Raw genomic sequence first — 18,287 nt, forward strand, 5'->3', positions numbered from 1 at the left:
ATTTTCTCCATGAATGTGGCAAATTCACCTGCCCCATCTCAAGACTGTGTGACTCTGAGGAGGTGGGGCAGAATCAGGTTGTGAGGGAGGCTGGCTTTGAGGCCACTGAATCCTGCCTGGGGTACACCCCAGCCCAGTCTGGTGTTTGTCTCAGGGCAGCATCTAGCTGGCAGCGGGGCTCAGCTGAGTCTCCCCACCTGGGATCTCTGAGCCTTGAGAATCCCAAGCCAGCAATCCCGGCCATGGGCACCTGCCATGTCCTCCACAGGGTGCAGTGGAAACAGGAATCTGAAGGAGACCTGAGATGAGGCCCTGGGCCTAGTTGGAGCAACAGGATGGAGCCGGCCCTGAGTGTCCCAGGCCTCCGAGCACAGCTGGAGTGAGAGAGCTGGAATGCAGAGTGTGGGAGTGGTCAGGGGCCTGGCTGGGTGGGGCAGCAGGACAGAGCAGGTGGACAGCAGCCACTTATTTCCTTGGTCACAAGCTGCAGGGACCAGAGCTCAGTGTTGATTTATTGGCTAGGCAGTCTGAGGAATGTCCCTCAGAGCTTCAAGGGCTCCCCAGCTGTGACTCAAGACATCGGCAGCAGGGAAGAGCTTCAGAAGGCCTCACTGAGAAGGCTGCTGCCATGCTTGAGGGGAGTTACGGGTGGGGTGTGCGGTGAGGAACAGGCCCAGCAGCAGCCACCATAGAGGGGACCTGGGGCCCAGCAAGGCGATGCATGCCTGTAATCTCACCTCTTGAAGGAGGAATTCCTTCAAGTTTGAGGCCAGCTTTGGCTACATAGTGAAGATCCAAGGTGATTTAAGGTGGTGATCTGTGACTAGGGTGGGGACAGAAAGGAAAACTGTTGGTTGGCAGGAACTCATTCCCTAGGACATAGAAACAATGTCCACCCCCTTCTTATTGACCGCCATTACCAAACCAAAGTAACATTCCACCAAAGTCCATTTTGGAGAACCAATAAGAATATTGGTATTGCTTACAGGGTAGAGATGAGAGGTTACTTACAGGAGCATGGGGGACTCCAAAGCACCACCTGAAAAATCTCACCCCAGGCATGGATGACATCTCCATAGCTGCTTAGATGACATCTTTCCTCTGGTTATACACGGTAGCATCCTCCACCCTATACTCACTATAGCACCTGCCCATCCCGAGGCCATTTGCAATGATCAAATTATCACCTGTAGCTATCTGGGAACTGCAGGAGAGAGTGTCCAGAATCCAAAGACCCTCCCAGGCCCTCCTTCTGAGGGAGACCATGACCTGTGAAGAGGCCAGGCCTCCAGGGTGTCTTGTGTGTAGTCATTTCTGCTCTGATGAAGATGACGCTGTTAAGTGGACAGACCCAGGAGCAACTGGCCTTCTCATGTCCTTGTCAAAAGAAAAGGTGGCTTCACTTTTAAAGGTTTATTTATTTTGCTTTTCAAGACAAGCTTTCTCTGTGTAGCCCTGCCTGTTCTGGAACTTGCTCTGTAGCCCAGGCTGGCATCAACTCAAAGGCGTATGCCACCACCATCTGACAGAAAGGTTTTTAAAAACTTTTTTTAAATGAAATTATAGGGTGGCTTATGCGGCCCCAGGAAGGCTGCCATGAGGAAGAAATGTGGTTGAGACAAAAAACATGAATCAAAATGAAAACTCGAACTATTTTGTCACACCAGGAGGCTGGGGACGTGGCTGGGGACGTGGCTCGGCTGGGGGAGTGCTTACTCAGCAGGAACAGAACCCTCAGTCCCGTCTCCAGCACCATATAAACTGGGTGTGGTGGCCCATGCCACTAGTCCCTGCACTAGGCCACAGAGAAAGTTCGAAGCCAGCCTGGGCTACAAGGGACTCTGTTTCACAAAACCAAACACAGGGCTAAGGAGATAGCTCGCTTAGTCTGCAAAGCGCTTGCCAGACAAGCGTGAGGACCTGAGTTCAGTCCCCAGCACTGACACGGGAGTGCCCGGGATGTGTGTGCACTTGTCAACCCAGTGAGGGTGAGGCAGAGGTAGTTGGATCCCTGGGCCAGCCAGTCTAGACTAACTGCTGAGCCCCAAGTCCTAGCAAGTGACCCCGTCTCAAAAACAAAACAAAAACCAAGGGAACAGTACCTGAGAAACTGCAGGAAAGGTTGATCTCTGACACACACACACACACACACACACACAAACACACGCACGCACGCACTCGCGTGTGTGTGCGCACACACACACCATCACAACAAAAGGCCTATTTTTATCCAAAGCACAATGGCTAGCCCCTTCACCTCATTAGTAGTTTCTGCAGGCAGGATTGTTTTCTTTTCACTGCCGGGTGGAGCTATTCCTACGTCTCGGTGCTATAGAGACCCATCTCTGTTCCGGGCAGAAAACTCTGGCTGTGGAGTGTGAGTGTGTGTGTGTGTGTGTGTGTGTGTGTGTGTGTGTGTGTCCGTCCTTAAGCTTTTCCTATCTCTGTCCTGCCTTACCTTGGGGCCATTGGAAGCCTCTGAAGATGGAGCCCGCAATGGCTGTTTAGAAAAGGACACCACACACATGAGGCCTCCGTCCACTCAGCCTTGCTGCTCTGAGGCAGGTGCCCTGGTGCCCTCATCCTGCTCATGGGATATCCTAAGGTGCCCTGCAGTGGACATGTGGGCTGCACCCAGTCTCACTGCAGATGAGAAGGAACGCCTTCTCCAGTAGCTCTGACCTCCCCATCCCCCCCACCCCCACCCCCCACCCCCGTGCTCAGGTGAGAGGGCTGGGGGGTGGGGCGTTAGTGTTGCCCTTCAGCACCAGCTCCAGGTCACTTCCTCTGTGTCCCACCGCACTGTGCAAAATGCATAGGTGCACACACATGCAAGAAGCCCAGCCACAGTCCACAGCACCCTGCACTCCTCCCCTGAGACTGTCCACCGTTACCGGACGTTACTCCAGGGAGGGAGACAGCAGACAGGCCTTCCTCACTCACCAGAACCTTCTGAGCCCCAGAGCAGGCCAGAGTGCGCAGTGACCCAGTCATGATGCTGTCGTTTTATTTTATTTTTTTGAGAACATAACCCTGGCTGGCCTCAAACTTCTTATGTAGACCAAGCTGATGACCTCAAACTCACAGAGATCCTCCTGCCTCTGCCTCCTGTGTGCTGGGATCAAAGGTGTGCACCACCACACCCAGCTGTGATGGGTTCCTCACTGGACATCTGTCTCCCTGAGGGCAGGGCCTGTGCTCCCACTCCAGGAGCTGGCATGGTGCTCAGCACACACAGCTGGAAAGCTCTGGGAAAGGGCGTGGATAGGGACCCAGCGAGGCCCCACCCACTTTCCTGGCCTTGGAGTCTGTTGTGTGGACTCCGGAGAGAGGCTCCGAGACTGACAGACACCTGCCTGGGGATGCCAGTGGATCTGGTGTTGTGGTTTTGCAGTGACAACCATCTGCCACAGCTGAAGCAATGATAAAAACAGGAAGTGTCACAGGACCTTGCACAGGCTCTGCTGCATGGCTGTTGTCCTTCCAGGCCCAGCAGCCTTAAGCCCTCTGTGTGGGCTGCACAATCTCAAGAAGACTCAAAGCCCCTGGCTGGCCTCTGCTATGCTGCTCTGAGGGAGGACACCCCACAGCCATGAGGCTCCTGGGGTGTTGGTCCAACTCTGCCTCTGCCTCAGTGACAAGCCCTCCCTATCTGGTCTAGCTTTCCTCTTGGAAGATGTTGGATAACAAGGGTCCTGGGGAGTCCAGGGTACCCCCACTACGGACAGCCTGTGAGCCAGTTTCCTGCATGCTCCAGGCCCACGTGTCACACTCAAAGTTCAGCTTACCCGATGGTAGTGAGGACTTTTGGCCCTTCAGCGGCTGCTGCTGCTCAGCCTGTGTGGAGCGGTGGCCACAGACAAGGACAAAATAGCCAAACACAACTTCGCCCTTGGAGGGCTCCCAGACCAGGTGACAGACCGGTTCAAAGAAATGATGGCATCTAGATAACCTTATTCACATTGCAAGTCAGGCGGTGGTGGTGCACACCTCTAATCCCAGCATTTGGGAGGCAGAGGCAGGGGAATCTCTGAGTTCAAGGCCAACCTAGTCTACAGATCCAGTTCCAGGATAGCCAGGGCTACACAGAGAAATCCTATCTCAAAAAACAAAACAAAACAAAACAAAAAACAAACAAACAAACAAAAAAGATCGTTCTCATTGTGTGAGGGATAGGCAACTCTCCATGGGTATGGAGGGGAGAGTTAGGGAGCATTGGGGCTTTTGCAGTTGTTTAGGTAGTTATTTTTTGTGTTTTTTTTTAATTTTATTTATTTCGTGTATGAGTGCTCTGCATGTATACCTGCACATCAGATCCTATTACAGATGGTTGTGAGTCACCATGTGGTTGCTGAGAAGTGAACTCAGGACTTCTGGAAAAACAGCCAGTGGTCTTAAACAGGTTAGCTATCTCTCTAGCCTACTAGTTTTTTGTTTTTTGGTTTTTTAATTATTTATTTTTATTTTATTTGCATCAATGTTTTGCCTGAATATTTGTCTATGTGACAGTGTCAGATTTTGGAGCTACAGACAGTTGTGAGCTGCCATGTGGTTGCTGGGAATTGAACCCAAGTCCTCTGGAAGAGCAATCAGTGCTCTTAATCCATGTTTAGGTAGGATTTTTAATTTATCTTTTTTTGAAGATTCTGTATGTATGTATCCCTGCCCGCCAGAAGAGGGAGCTAGATCTCACCACAGATGGTTGTGAGCCACCATGTGGTTGCTGGGAACTCAACTCAAGAGCAGCCTGTACTCTTAACCTCTGAGACATATCTCCAGAACTTTATTTATTATCTTTAAGTGTATATGTACATTACTGCATGAGTTTCTGTGCATTGCATGTGTGCAGGAGCACACAGAGGCCAGAAGAGGGCATCGGATCCCCTAGAACTGGAGTTAGAAGTGGTTATGAGCCACCAGATGGATGCTGGGAATTGAACCTCTTGCAAGAATGGTAAATACTCTTTACCTTTGCACCATCTCTCCAGCTCCTAGTGGTTTTTTTGTTTTGTTTTTGGGTTTTTTGAGACAGGGTTTCTTTGTGTAGCCTTGGCTGGCCTGGAACTCACTCTATAGACCACACTAGCCTTGAACTCAGATCTATCTGCTTCTGCCTCCTGAGTGCTGGGATTAAAGGCATGTGCCACCACTGCCCGGCTTGTTTTTGTTTTTGTTTTTTGTTTTGTTTTTCTATCATGAAGATTTATTATTTTATATCATTTAATTTTGATTTTTGTGTGTACATTGCTGAGGTAGAGGCCCATGGCCGGTGTCTAGAGGCCAGAGAAGGACATGTGGTGTCTCCCTCCCTCCCTCTGTTACACTCTCCACCTTATTCTTTAGAGACCCAGAGGTGGCCCTTCGGCTGGGCCGGCTGGCCAGTGAACCTCAGTGATCCTCCCATGTGTCCCTGCCCGGCATCGGGGTTACAGGAGCATGTAGCCACACCCAGCTTTTTACATGGATCCTGGGATCTGAAGCCAGGTCTTCATGCGTGTGTGGTGAGACATCCCACCCCTGCAACGCCTTCTTGTTTTAAGTACATCACTCATTGGCTTTTAGCATGTTCACAATATGGGATTACCATCCCCCATCTCTAATTCCAGAACGTCCCCGTGCCCCAGATAGAAACCTCAATCCCTCAGGCAGTTCTCCCCAGTTCCTCCTGCCTTCAGTGGCTGGCAACCACCCATCTACACTCTACTTCTGTGGATTTAGCTGTTTCAGAAAGCTCAGGTAAAGAGAATGCTATGCCACATGGCCTATGGTGACTGGCTGTTTGTCTTGGTGTGTTTCCATGACTTATCTGTGTTGTCGTGTGCTCCAACCTATGTTTATGGATGAATAATATTCTGCTGAGGGGACAGACCACATCTTGTTGCTGTTGGGTAATAGACATTGGGGTAATGTCATGTATGAAGGTTTCCCATTTCGAGCAGAGTGGAACCCCAGAGTTCCCCCATGGTAGCGTTCTCATCAGCAAACCTCCGATGGCTTCTTCCCACCCTACTTCACTTCCCCACTGCCCAAGGGAACCTTGTTGAGAGTTAGCGACCCTAGACTCAGGCTTCACAGGAGAGCACAGAAAGCTACAAACTGAGGCCACGCCTCACTGGCCCAGTCTCTGCAGCACGCCTGGATGCAGGCATCAGTGTTACCTACCCATTCTACAGTTGGAAAAACTGAAGCTCCAAGAAGCACAGGCAAAGGCCAGGACCAGGATTCCTACACCCTGAGCACTCAGTTCAGTGTCACTATGGGTCCCTTGAGGGCCTAGCGCCTTGGGCGGGTCACCTCTGTGCCTGTGCCATCCTTCCGGCTAGCCAGGCCATCTCCAGCCCCTGGTGGACGGACCTAGGACAGCGAAGGGTTGCCGGTGGCAATGTCCGGTTATTAACTCCATCCATCACTCGGTGGGCCTGGCCTCATTCTGTCTTCGAAAGACCGACCCCAGGGCTAGCAGTGGGCAGCATGGGTGGGATGCTGACCCAGCAGGAAAGGTAGTGATGCTGCAGAGGATCAGAGGCAGCTCTGAGTCCATGTCCCTGCCGTGAGAGGACAGCCAAGGACAGGGACAGTGAGAGGAAGAGGCAAGGCTGGGCCAATAGCCTGCTCGCATCTCTGCTCCTAATTCCTCAGAACTCCCTGCACCGTGGATGCCCCAACCTACCAAATCCAGGCTCCCAAGCTCCAGGGGATGGGGTTGGGGCAGTGTAGAGGCTAAGACACCAAACGGGGTGTGGCAAGTATGCTGCTGTTCAGTGAATGCTACTTTATCCTGGTCGTTGTTGCCGTGGTGCTGGGGCGGAAGTAGCATCCTGCACTCTACCACTGAGCTACACTGGCCCTCTTTTTGACTCTTTAAGTAATTTCAATTGCTTAATTTTTTAGAGCTCAGTCTCATGTAGCCCAGGCGGGCCTTGAATTCATTGTACAGTCAAGGATGAGTCAAACTTCTAATCCACCTGCCTCCACTTCCTAAGTGAAAATAAATAAATAAATAAATAAATAGATAGATAGATAGATAGATAGATAGATAGATAGATAAATAAATAAAATAAATAAATAAATAAATAAAAAGAGGAGGACACAACTACTCCTAAAGTAAAGAGGAGATCTTTCCTGTAGATGGCAGGGAGGAAGCCGGCGGAGGGAAGAGTCCAGGCTGGACATGGCCAGCAGACTAAACCAGTCCATGAGAGGAGAGGAGAGCGAGAGAGGAGAGGCTGGCCAAGAGGAATGGCCTGGGCCAAAAGGTCAAGAGGGTAAAGGGTAGACCAAAGGACCACATAACCAAAATGGCTGGAGGGAAGGGCAGCCCAGCCCCTGGGCTGGGGAGTTTAGGACAGGGGGAAGGGTTTGCCAGCCATACCCTGTAACAGGTGGGGACCTGGGGATGCTGGGAGGACCTGGCAGCCACGACCACTTCAATATGTTAAACAGGCACCTCAGTCAGACATTTGTCCAAGGTTTGAGGCCCAACATCGCCCAGGTGGGATTATCCGCAGGTGCTGTCACGCCCGGTTTATGTGGTGCTGGGGGTGGGAGCCAGGGCTTTGGGCATGCTCTGCTCACACTCCACCAGGGCTGCAGCCCAGCCCTCCTATCTCTTTCTATGTTGAGCCAGGCTAGACTTGAAGTCTCTGTAGCCCAGACAAGCCTCCACCTAGGCATCCTCCTGCTGCAGCCTTCCAAAAAGTGGGGCCTACACGTCCAGGCCCAGCTCGGTGACATCTTCTACTATGCTGGGCACAAAATCCCATTCCTGCCTCGGGTCAGACGAGAAGCCTGAGTTCCAGAGGGGTCAGACCTAGATGGGACTCCGACCTGGACCAGCCCCTCACTTTGCTAACTAACGTGCCACCTCTCTGGCCCTTGAAAAAACACTCGTGGGTGAGGCTTTCCTGGAGGCCCAGAGAGGACACAGAAGCAGTTGCGGGGTGCAGAAAGTCGTGGGGCGCAGAGCAAGATGGTGCCTAAGCTGGCACTAGAAGTCAGTGAGTTTCTCTCCAGGCTTCCTTTCAGAGGCCCCCAAGGTCATTTCCAGATCTTCTCTGATCCCATTCCCACCCCACCCCTTCTTTGCAGAAGATTCTGGGCCCCAGTCAATGGCAGCTGCCAAGGAATGGGATTGAGACCCCCTTCCTTCTCTTCCGACAGCAGGTGATTATCTGGAACATAGTGAGCACTTGAGAAATTTGGTCACATTGCAACATCTGAGTTACCATGGTGACCTACCTCCCTTTGAATTTGCTTTGCGGAGGGAGGTAGTGATAACACAATGCTCACTGTTAGCGGCCCACAGCCAGTATGGGGGTGCAAGGGGGAGCAGTGCCTCCCCCAAATGTCCCCAAGGAGGCGGGCGGGGGAGATGACAGGCCCACTCAGCCCTCCACCGGGCAGCCACTGTCTGGAGAACCACTCTGTCCCCTTTCAGAGGTGAGCAACTCAAGACTCAAATGAGTATGTGACTTGTCCAAGGCCACCCAGGATCCTGGCATCAGCAATGACTGAAAGGCTGGTGTTCCAGGTTTCAGGGCATTTCTGGTGGCTGCCAAGGTTGGAGACACCCAGCTACAGGGCTTCCCCTGCCACCCCTGCCCTGTGAGTCACACCAGGAGACTGCTCTGTAAATGCCAGGCTGTTGGGTACCCTTTCAGTCCTTATCCTTTGGGCTAAGTAAGGCGTTATGAGATAGTCTGGAGGGTTGGAACCAGGGAAGGGGCAGAGAGACAGACTTGGTGGTGGTGGTGGGGGGGCTTCAGGTGGGGCATGGCCTCTGCATTTCAGACAAAGGGCCTTTTAGAGCAGAGCCCTGCTGGGCACTTGGCCTCCGTGCTCACTGTTAGGGTTTCTTGTACCCCCCACTGCTAATCTTTGGAGGAAGAGAGGAAGAAAGATGTGGTGTTTTAAATGAGAACGGTCTCCATTGGCTTGGTCCCCAGGGAAGGGTTAGGGGGTGTGGCCTTGTTGGCGGAGGTGTGTCACTAGGGGTGGGCTTCTAGGTTTCAAAAGCCCGTGCCAGGTCCAGTGTGACTCTTCTCTCCCTGTCTACAGGGTCAGGATGTAAAGCTCTCAGCTACTTCCCCTGCCTTCATGCCACCATGCTCCCCACCATGATCACAGACCAACCCTCTGAAACTGTAAGCAAAGCCCCTAATTAAATACTTTCTTTTATAAGAGTTGCCTTGGTTGCAGGGCAGCGGTGGCACTCGCCTCTAATCCCAGAACTCAGGAGGCAGAGCCAGGCGGATCTCTGTGAGTTCGAGGCCAGCCTGGTCTACAGAGTGGGTTCCAGGACAGGCACTAAAAACTACACAGAGAAACCCTGTCTGGAAAAACCAAAAAAGAGCTGCCCTGGTGTCTCTTCACAGCAACAGAGCAACACGACAAATATGTAATAGAAGAACAAGAAAGCTCAGTTTAAGTTCAGACTTGGTTGCGCTGGCTCTGAGTGGTCCAGAGGTCTACAGCCAACACATGATCAGCATGGTTCGAATCCGAAGCAGCCCATGGGTAGGATCTGTTAACACCCCCTGCCCCCAGCCTTTATCCTTCGGGAGACCAGGCCTGGCTGAGGGCTTGGGGAAGGGGCTTAGCTCTGACACATAGCTGGAGGACAGATTGGGCTGGGACTCTGCTCAGCTGGGGGACAGGACCAGGCAGGAAGGAGGACCAGAATGGCTTCTTTGTTTGTTTGTTTTTATTTTTGTTTTTCTAGACAGGGTTTCTCTGTGCAGCTTTGGTGCCTTTCCTGGAGCTTGCTCTGTAGACCAGGCTGGTCTCGAACTCACAGAGATGCACCTGGGTCTGCCTCCCAGTGCAGCGCTACTAACACGGGGCCCAGAATGGCTTCTTGACTGGAAACTGGAGACTGTGGCTGAGGAAAAAGAGGAAAGCAGCTGTAAACTTGGTGCTCATTTAGGGAAGCAGACTTGAGCAAGGGGGTGAAGGACTAGCCCTGATATCTTTAGTCATGTCCAAAAAACTGGGGCTTGCAATATTTTGTTCACCTGAATGTACATCGAAGCTGTGACTTTAGTATGCTGCCACCAGGTGGCGGTAGAACGTGGCTGCTCAGATCAGATTGAACTTGATTCAAAAGAAAATTTTTGCTTAGTTTTTAAGAAAACAAAAGTCTTGACTTTTGAGCTGGGGAGATGGCCCAGTGATAAAGTACTTGCTGTACAAGAATGAGGAAACCCTGTCTCGAAAAACCAAAAAAAAAAAAAAAAAGGTAGTGATTTTAACTCCCAAGCCCCATACCTAAATAATTCTTTCATTTGGTTATTTTAATTTGGGGTTTTTTGTTTTGTTTTGTTTTGGTTTTGTTTGTTTTTTGAGACAGAGTTTCTCTGTATCCTGAGTGTCCTGTAACTTACTATGTAGATCAGGCTGGCTTCAAACTCAGAGATCCACCTGCCTCTGCCTCCCAAGTGCTGGGATTAAAGGACCACTACCAAACAACTAAAATTTGGGCCCCCTGACGGTAGGATCAGAATCCATCCCTGGTGCATGAGCAGGCTTTTTGGAGACCACTACCTATGACGGGACATCTTGTGTAGCCTTGAGGCAGGGGGAAGGGCTTGGACTTGCCTCTGCTGGATGTGCCTCCCCATGGGAGGCCTTCCCTTCTTGTGGGTGGAAATGGGGGATGGGTTGGGAGAGGGAGGCTGGGGGGGTGGAAGAGGGAGATCTTTGATTAGTGTGTAAAATGAATGAAAAAAATTTCTTAATAAAAACAAAACAAAAACCGAAAAGTATATATTGAAAAACAAACAAAAAGATTTATTTATTTATTATGTATAGTGTTCTATCTGGATGTACCCCTGCCACCAGAAGAGGGCATCAGATCTCATTATAGATGGTTGTGAGCAACCATCTGGTTGCCGGGAACTGAACTCAGGACCTATCTCTCCAGCCCAAATTTGGGATATTTTAAGGGAACTCACCCGTGAAATACTTCGTTCTTCCCTGAGACACTACTTTTTTTTTTCTTCTTTCTTTATTCAAGACAGGGTTTCTCTGTGTAACTCTGTCCTGGAATTCACTCTGTAGACCAGGCTGGCCTTGAACTCACAGAGATCTGCCTGGCTCTGCCTCCTGAGTGCTGGGAATAAAGCCGTGCGCCATCACCAACCAATTGAACCATTACTTTTTAAAAGATTTATTTTACTGGGGGTTAGAGGGTTCTGGAGAGATGGCTACTCTTCAGGGGACCCAGGTTCAATTCCCAGCACTCACATGGCAGCTCACAACTGTCTGTGACTCAGTTCCAGGGGATCTGATGCCTTCTTTTGGCCTCCATGATCACCAGGTACACATGTAGTACACAGACATTCTTGCAGAAAAAACCACCCATACACACAAAATAAAAATAATAAAAGGGTTTTTGTTGTTGTTGTTGTAGTTTTTTTAAGAGTAATTGTGAGTATTCTGACCCACCCCTTGGAGACCCACCCAGTGTCCTGATGTCATCTTACCTTAAAGCCCCCTTAAGAGGAAAAAACCAGCCGGAATTGGTGGCTCACACCTTTAATCCCAGCACTCAGGAGGCAGAGGCAGGCGGATCTCTGTGAGTTCAAGGCCAGCCTGGTTTCCAAAGCAAGTTCCAGGAAAGGTGCAAAGCTATACAGAGAAACCCTGTCTGGAAAAACCAAAAAAAAAAAAGGAAAAACCTCTCCTCCTCCCTCCTCTTGGCAGAGGTCTCATGTACCCCCCTCCTCTCTCTCTTTCTCCCTTTAATAATAAAAACTTGCCACAGCGCCACACTGCCATCCGCTGTGCCCACATGGCGTGTCTCACCCACTGCGGGGCACCTTAGTCCAAACCCACCAAGGCCTCTGGAGTGCTATTTCACAACATTAACAGTAATAACAGTAATAACGATTTATCTCACTTTTATTTGTGTGTGTGTGTGTGTGTGTGTGTGTGTGTGTGTGTGTGTGTGTGAGAGAGAGAGAGAGAGAGAGAGAGAGAGAGAGAGAGAGAGAGAGAGAGATCTATGTGAAGGTGCCCATGGAGGCCAGGAGAGAGCAGCAGGTCCCATGGAGCTGTAGTTACAGAAGGTTGTAAGCTGCTTCAGGTGAGTGCTGGGAAGGAGACTTGGGACCTCTGGAAGAGCAACCAGTGCTCTTAACTGCTGAGCCATCTCTCCAATTCAGAACATCTAAACCTGAGACTCTGCAACCCTCTGTCTTCTTTCTGACTCTGGTCAATAGCTGCTAACTCCCATCTTCTCTGTAAGGGATACAGGCAGCTGCTGTTCCTCAGCTCTGGTTGTGCCCCCTCCAGCACCTCTGCCTCTGTGTACCCCCTCTCCTGCCTCTGCCTCTGTGTGCCCCCCTCTTGCCCCCTCCCCTGCCTCTGTGCAGTAGCCTTGACCCCTGTGGCTTTCCCTGTTGGCACATACTGACTTGCTTGGTTGCAGTAAGGATTGAACCAGGGCCTCACATGTGCTAGGCAAGTGCTCTACCACTGAGCTACCTCCCCAGCCCTTCCCCCCTTTTTATCTTGAGATGGTGTCCCTCTAAGTTCTCTGGGCTGGCTGAGAATTCACTCTGTAGCCCAATTGGGTCTTGTGATGGCATCTTGCCCCTGCCTCAGCCTCTGGAGTAGCTGGGATCCTGGGCCCCTCCAGCCTGGCTGTGAGTGGCCCTCTTTTTTGTAAAAGTTCCTGGTTTCTATACAGTTTAGACAGGCCCCAAACTGTCCCCACCAGGAAGCTGAGCTGTTTGGGTCCCCCTAGGCTACCTGAGGCAGCTTCTTCCCCAACATATGGAGAGTCCAAGATGGAGACACCTCATGTTTAATGTCTGGTTAGGGCAGCCCCTCCCTGTTCTGTCCTGAAGAAGGGCAGGTCGGTCTCCAGGGCTCCTTTAGGAACCCACTGGAGGACTCCTGAGCCTTGGCTTCCAGACTCAATCATCTGCCAAATTGCACCCCCCCCCTCTTCCAATACCTTGGGGTTGGGATGTCAACACAGGAACCAGGGGGAGACATACATATTAAGAGGTTGGAAGGGCCCCAAGTCTCCTTCCTGGGCTCCTGATCTCTACCCCTGAGTTTGTCCACAGAGAGGGCAGGGGACCCCAACTGGGTTCCTTCTCTCTATAAGCCATTTTCACTGTGGTAACAGCCTCTGAACCCCAATGGCTGACACAAGTTTTCGCCCCCAGACCTGAGGGCGGGCTCTGACTTACTTCCCCAGTTGTAACTTTTAACTGGGGCTACTGTTCTTGCAGAAGGAAGCGAGAGGCTGATTCCCTGGTTACGAGACAATTCTGCTCTGAGCCGTGCATGTGTTACACCCCATAACAGGTCATAGCACAGGGGGATGGAGTTTTTGTCCCTGCCTGTGGGGATGGAGTGGGTCGCTGAGAGCAGCCACACCCATCCACCTTGGTCTCAGAGGAGCAAGTGATTGTTGACTCCCAACAGCCCAGAGCACAGGCTCATGGCAGAAATAGCTCCTGTCCAGCAGACTGCTCTGCTGGCTGGCTGCCATCTCTGTCTCTGGCTGGCTCCCTGGCTTCCTGGCTTCCAGACAGCACAGTGCTTGGCCTGGCTCTGTCTCCTTTGGGCTTATCCTGGCTCCAGTTTCTAGGGCTTACCATGGAAAAACTTGAGATAAAGACAGTTATGGTGGTGTGTGCCTGTGGTCCCAGCTACTTGAGAGGCTGAGGCAAGCAGATCACTTGAGCCCAGGAATTTGAGGCCAGCCAGGGCAAGGTAGCAAGACTCTGTCAACCAAACAAGACCGTCTCAGATGATGAAATGTACAGACCACAAATTCAGGTGATGTTCACAGAACTTCTTTGAAGAAATTCTGGGGTTGATTGACATTGGTAAACACCAGTGTAAGAGATGGGGCCAGAAGAAACTGAGGCCAGGGCCTGGAGAGAAGCCCACTGGGAGACTAAGTCAGCTCTAACTTAACCACCTCTGGCTCCAGCCCCCAGAATTATTCATTTATCTCCTGAGGCTCCAGGCTGTCAGGATGGAAGCTTCCTCTCAAACCCCTGCCCCCCATTCCCAGTTTTCCGACCCTGCTGCCAAATTCAAACAGCTCAGCTCAGCCAGGATGTCTGGGTAGCTGGAAGAGGACATGTTGCCAGTTCCTAGGTAATCATGCAGGCAGGGTGGGAACCATGGCCCCACCTCTCCCAGGTCCTGCAGAATACAGAGGGTACCACATCTTCAGGTATTTGAACAGAAACCTCTAAATCTTTGCCAGGTGTGGTAACATGAACCTATTGTCCCAGCACTCAAGAGGCAGGAGAAACAGGAATTGAGGCTCGCCTGGTCTACACCGAAACCCAGTTTCAAAAACAAAACAAATCAGGCATAATGGCTCAACTATCCCAACTGTTGAGATGCCAAGGCAGTGGACTGCAGAGTTCAAAGCTAGCCTAGGCTACATGGCAAGACCCTATGTCTAAATGGGTTATAGATGATAGATAGATAGATAGATAGATAGATAGATAGATAGATATAGAGGATACATAGTTATAAATGATAGATGATTGATAGAACCTCAGAAACTTGGTAATATGAACTCTCCCAATTTGTGTCTGAAATTCAATGCAACATACATAAACAGTATGTTGCCAAGGCACAGGAACCTATGCCAGATGTCTCTGATGTTTAATACTTGGCCACTTGGCCATGGACGTTCCCAGGCATTTGAGAATGGCCATGTCTGAATGTGATTTAAGGGCTATGCTCTGATTGGGCAGTCTGAACCCAAACACTCTGGCCTCCGACTATAAGGACAGTGTACTGCAGAGGTGATGGGGCAAATCGTTAACTTTCTTGAGCACTCAGCCAACTGTGACCCCACTAAACCTTCACCTCAGGGAGATACCTCAGTAGAACCAGCAAGTAAGGGGCAAGTACCAGCGGGGCTTTGTTCAAGCTGCTCAAGCTCCTGAATCTTCTTCCTCCTCCTCTCCTCCTCATATTATTGGGAGTGCAGGCACATGGGGGCCATGGCTTGTCAGAGGATAACACTCGGGGGGGGGGGTGTCTTACCTCTACCATGGAATTTAGGGATCAAACTCAGGTCTTTGGGAGTGCACAGCAGGTCACTTTCAACCCGGTCATCTTACCACCCCTATTTCTTTCTTTCTTTCTTCGCTTGAGTTGTCTTTTAATTACATTTAAAATATTTTAAAGTTCATTTCTTTTTTTTTTCCCCCAGAGCTGAGGACCGAACCCAGGGCCTTGTGCTTGCTAGGCAAGTGCTCTACCACTGAGCTAAATCCCCAACCCCTAAAGTTCATTTCTTATAAAAGCAATCAGGTTTACTGTTGAAAATTTGGGGATACATATGAGGCAAAGAGAATACAAAATTCCACTGCCGGGTTGGGGATTTGGGTTCGATCCTCAGCTTAAAAAAAAAAATGTTGAACACAAAATTCCCCTTCCATTTTAACTAGGGAAATTCTGAACCAAGGTTCTCCATACAGTGGGAGGGAGGCCAGGGAATCCTTCCCCACTAGTCGGTTCCAGAGCCTGGCTACTCAGCATGCAGGAGGTGCTTGCAGAGTCTGAGAATCAGGCGGATAGAAGGAAGTCTTTAGGGAAGAGCCTCTTGCCCATTGGTGCTGGTGGCTGGGGAGGAGCCAGGACCCCTGGCTGAGATGGCCTGTGCCCTCTGGTGGCAGCTGGTGGGCATGGCTTCAGGTCAGTGGCAATCAAAGCAGGGTGGAAGACCTAGAACTCAGCCTCACTGGGAGCTTGTTCAGAACGCATTTTGAGGTCCATCCCCTGAACCTTGTATGTTTTATTGGACTGTTTCAGGCTGTTCCTATGAACCCTAAATTTGAGAACCACCTAGCTAAGTCAGCATGGGTCCAACACAGGCTTCTGAAAGTAAAACCCCATTTCTGATTTTCACCCACCATTGAGCAGAGTGAGTGAGTGTGTGTGCGTGCGTGCGTGCGTGCGTGTGTGTGTGTGTGTGTGTGTGTGTGTAAGAACTAAGATGCTTCTGCACTTCTGTGCAGGTTTGGGGACCAGCAATCATAGCCAATAAAAGAGCTTGCAGCTAAGCTGGGTAATGAGTTGATTCCCTGTAGCCCATAGTGGAGGGAGGGACTGACTCCTGCAGGCTTCTGTACACTTGCTCGGACACATATCCTTCTGCCCTCTCACAGGAAATAACCCTAGAAAGAACCGAAAAGGAAGCCAAATTCACAAAAGGTCCTGCCACCCATCCTCAGCTCCACATCCCCGTCAACCCCAATGTGTCCTGAGACCTCAGTGCTGGGAAACAGGGCAGCAGGGGACACTTGGCTCTTGGACAGGGCATGGCTAACCCTGGCATTCACAGGAAAGGAAGCAAAGAACTGGAGGGCACCTCCAGGATCCAGAGAGCCCACCCCAAGGGGCCCGAGCTCGAATCTCCAGTGAGGGCAGAGGCACTACAGGCAGATGCTGGAGAAAACAGCCAAGGAAGGGGGAGGGCGAGAAAAGTGTACACCCTTGGGCGAAGATCCCTGGACAGCATTCGTTTGCCAGATCCCTTCCTGGGGAAAGAAACAGGGAAGCATGGCTCGCTCCCCTGCTCCATGTCCCCTGCTGCCAGGGTGCCCCAGGGAACGGCTTGTTCTCAGAGCACCCAGCTGTTGAAGAAATCTTTGCGCCTGGCTAGAACAAGCAGGCACTTGTGGAGAAAATCTGACAAGAAACACAAGGTTTCAGCAAAAACACAGAGCCAGGCAGATGGGAGACGTCATGGTAAATAGGCTCCTTCCGCTCTCTGCCCATCCTGCAGGCAGTCTGTTTAGACTTGTCTAAAATCCCACAGTTTGGCACTAATACAAGATGCTCTGATGGGGCAACACACACTTCAGATCACACGCTCTCATTAGCTGACCTGGGTCAGTCAGTGAAGCTGACTGCACACCTGTTGTGTATCTGCCATTGTGATGTAGAAAAGAGATTCTCCACTCTCAGAGTCTGGGCTCCCAGATGGAGGGAGGGAGGGGGAGAGGGAGCAAGAAAGGAGAGAGAGGGAGGGAGGCGAGAGAAGGTAGCACAAGCTGAGACAGAGTTCCACCTTGGTCTACATAGCCAGTTCCAGGCCAGTAAGAGCTACATGGTGAGACTTGTCTCACAAGAAGCAGGCCTTGGAGGTCTTCATCTCCTTCAACGACCTCATCAGCTACGTTCTTTATTCTACATTTTCAAAAGCCCAAGGTCGGCTTTTCTGGACTAGCAGCAATAGGGTGCCATTTTGAGTCTTGAGTTGGGGTATCGAGTCCAGAAGGGGTGTCTGATCACACAGCAGAATCAGTGCAGACCTTATTAAAAGCAGGAGCAGATGAGGGTGAGGGGCTGAGCTAACAAGGATGTGAATGCTGGCCCGCCCACAGCTGCTGAGCACATCTGAGTCCAAGTCACACTGGTTTACTCCTCGTTGATGGTCAGATCTTGGAGGGAGGCCCTGGATAGTTCTGAGTGCTCTGCATTTTCTCACAGACTTCTAGCATCTCCTATGATGTAGGAGTAGGGCAGGGCAGCAGGGATAAGACTTAAGAGGCAGTACCCAGAGGGGCTCAGGACAGGGCCAGCAGCAAAGCTGAGGGCTAACGCCCACCATCTAGTGGGCATGACCAGGCCGCAGAGCTCTAGATGGACCACAGCAGAGCAGGGCTTTCTCTGGCAAGTGCTCAGGGCTGGCTCAGAGTTAGTTATTGCAATACAAATGTGAGAAGAGGAGCTGGGGGTCCTCAGAATGCACATTAAGTAGTGTGGATGTGGTGACCACCTTTGAATTCAGACTCTGAAGGCAGGCCCAGGGGATCCCCAGAGCATGCTGGCTAGGAAGACTAGCCATATTGATGAGTTTGTGACTCTTCCTCAATAAGGTGCAAGAGGGATTGAGGATGTTTCTGGGGGTCAACTTCAGGCTTTCACATCTATGTGCTGGGCAGGTATGTGCATTCTCTGTGAGTTCCAGGCCAGCCTGGTCTACAGAGTGTGTTCCAGGATAGCCAGGGGTACACAGGGAGACCCTGTCTCTAAAAAACCAACCCAAACAAAAGCAACCAGTGAGGCAGTGAACCTGAGGAGCAATTACCACAGCCCCATATAGCTGGGCACTTCAGGTCTAAGACCCTTTACCATGAGTAAGCCTGGCACCCACCTCTCCCCTAGTTCATCCTGAGAACTAGTTTACCTCTGAGGCAGTCTGGGTTCTCTCTCCTTCCGTTCCTTCCATGTGCTCTCAACCAACTGTTTCTTTGGCTGGCCTCAAACTCACTGGACTTGGGCCTGCG

This window comes from Onychomys torridus, chromosome 2, assembly GCF_903995425.1.
Source record: "Onychomys torridus chromosome 2, mOncTor1.1, whole genome shotgun sequence".
Lineage (NCBI taxonomy): Eukaryota > Metazoa > Chordata > Mammalia > Rodentia > Cricetidae > Onychomys > Onychomys torridus.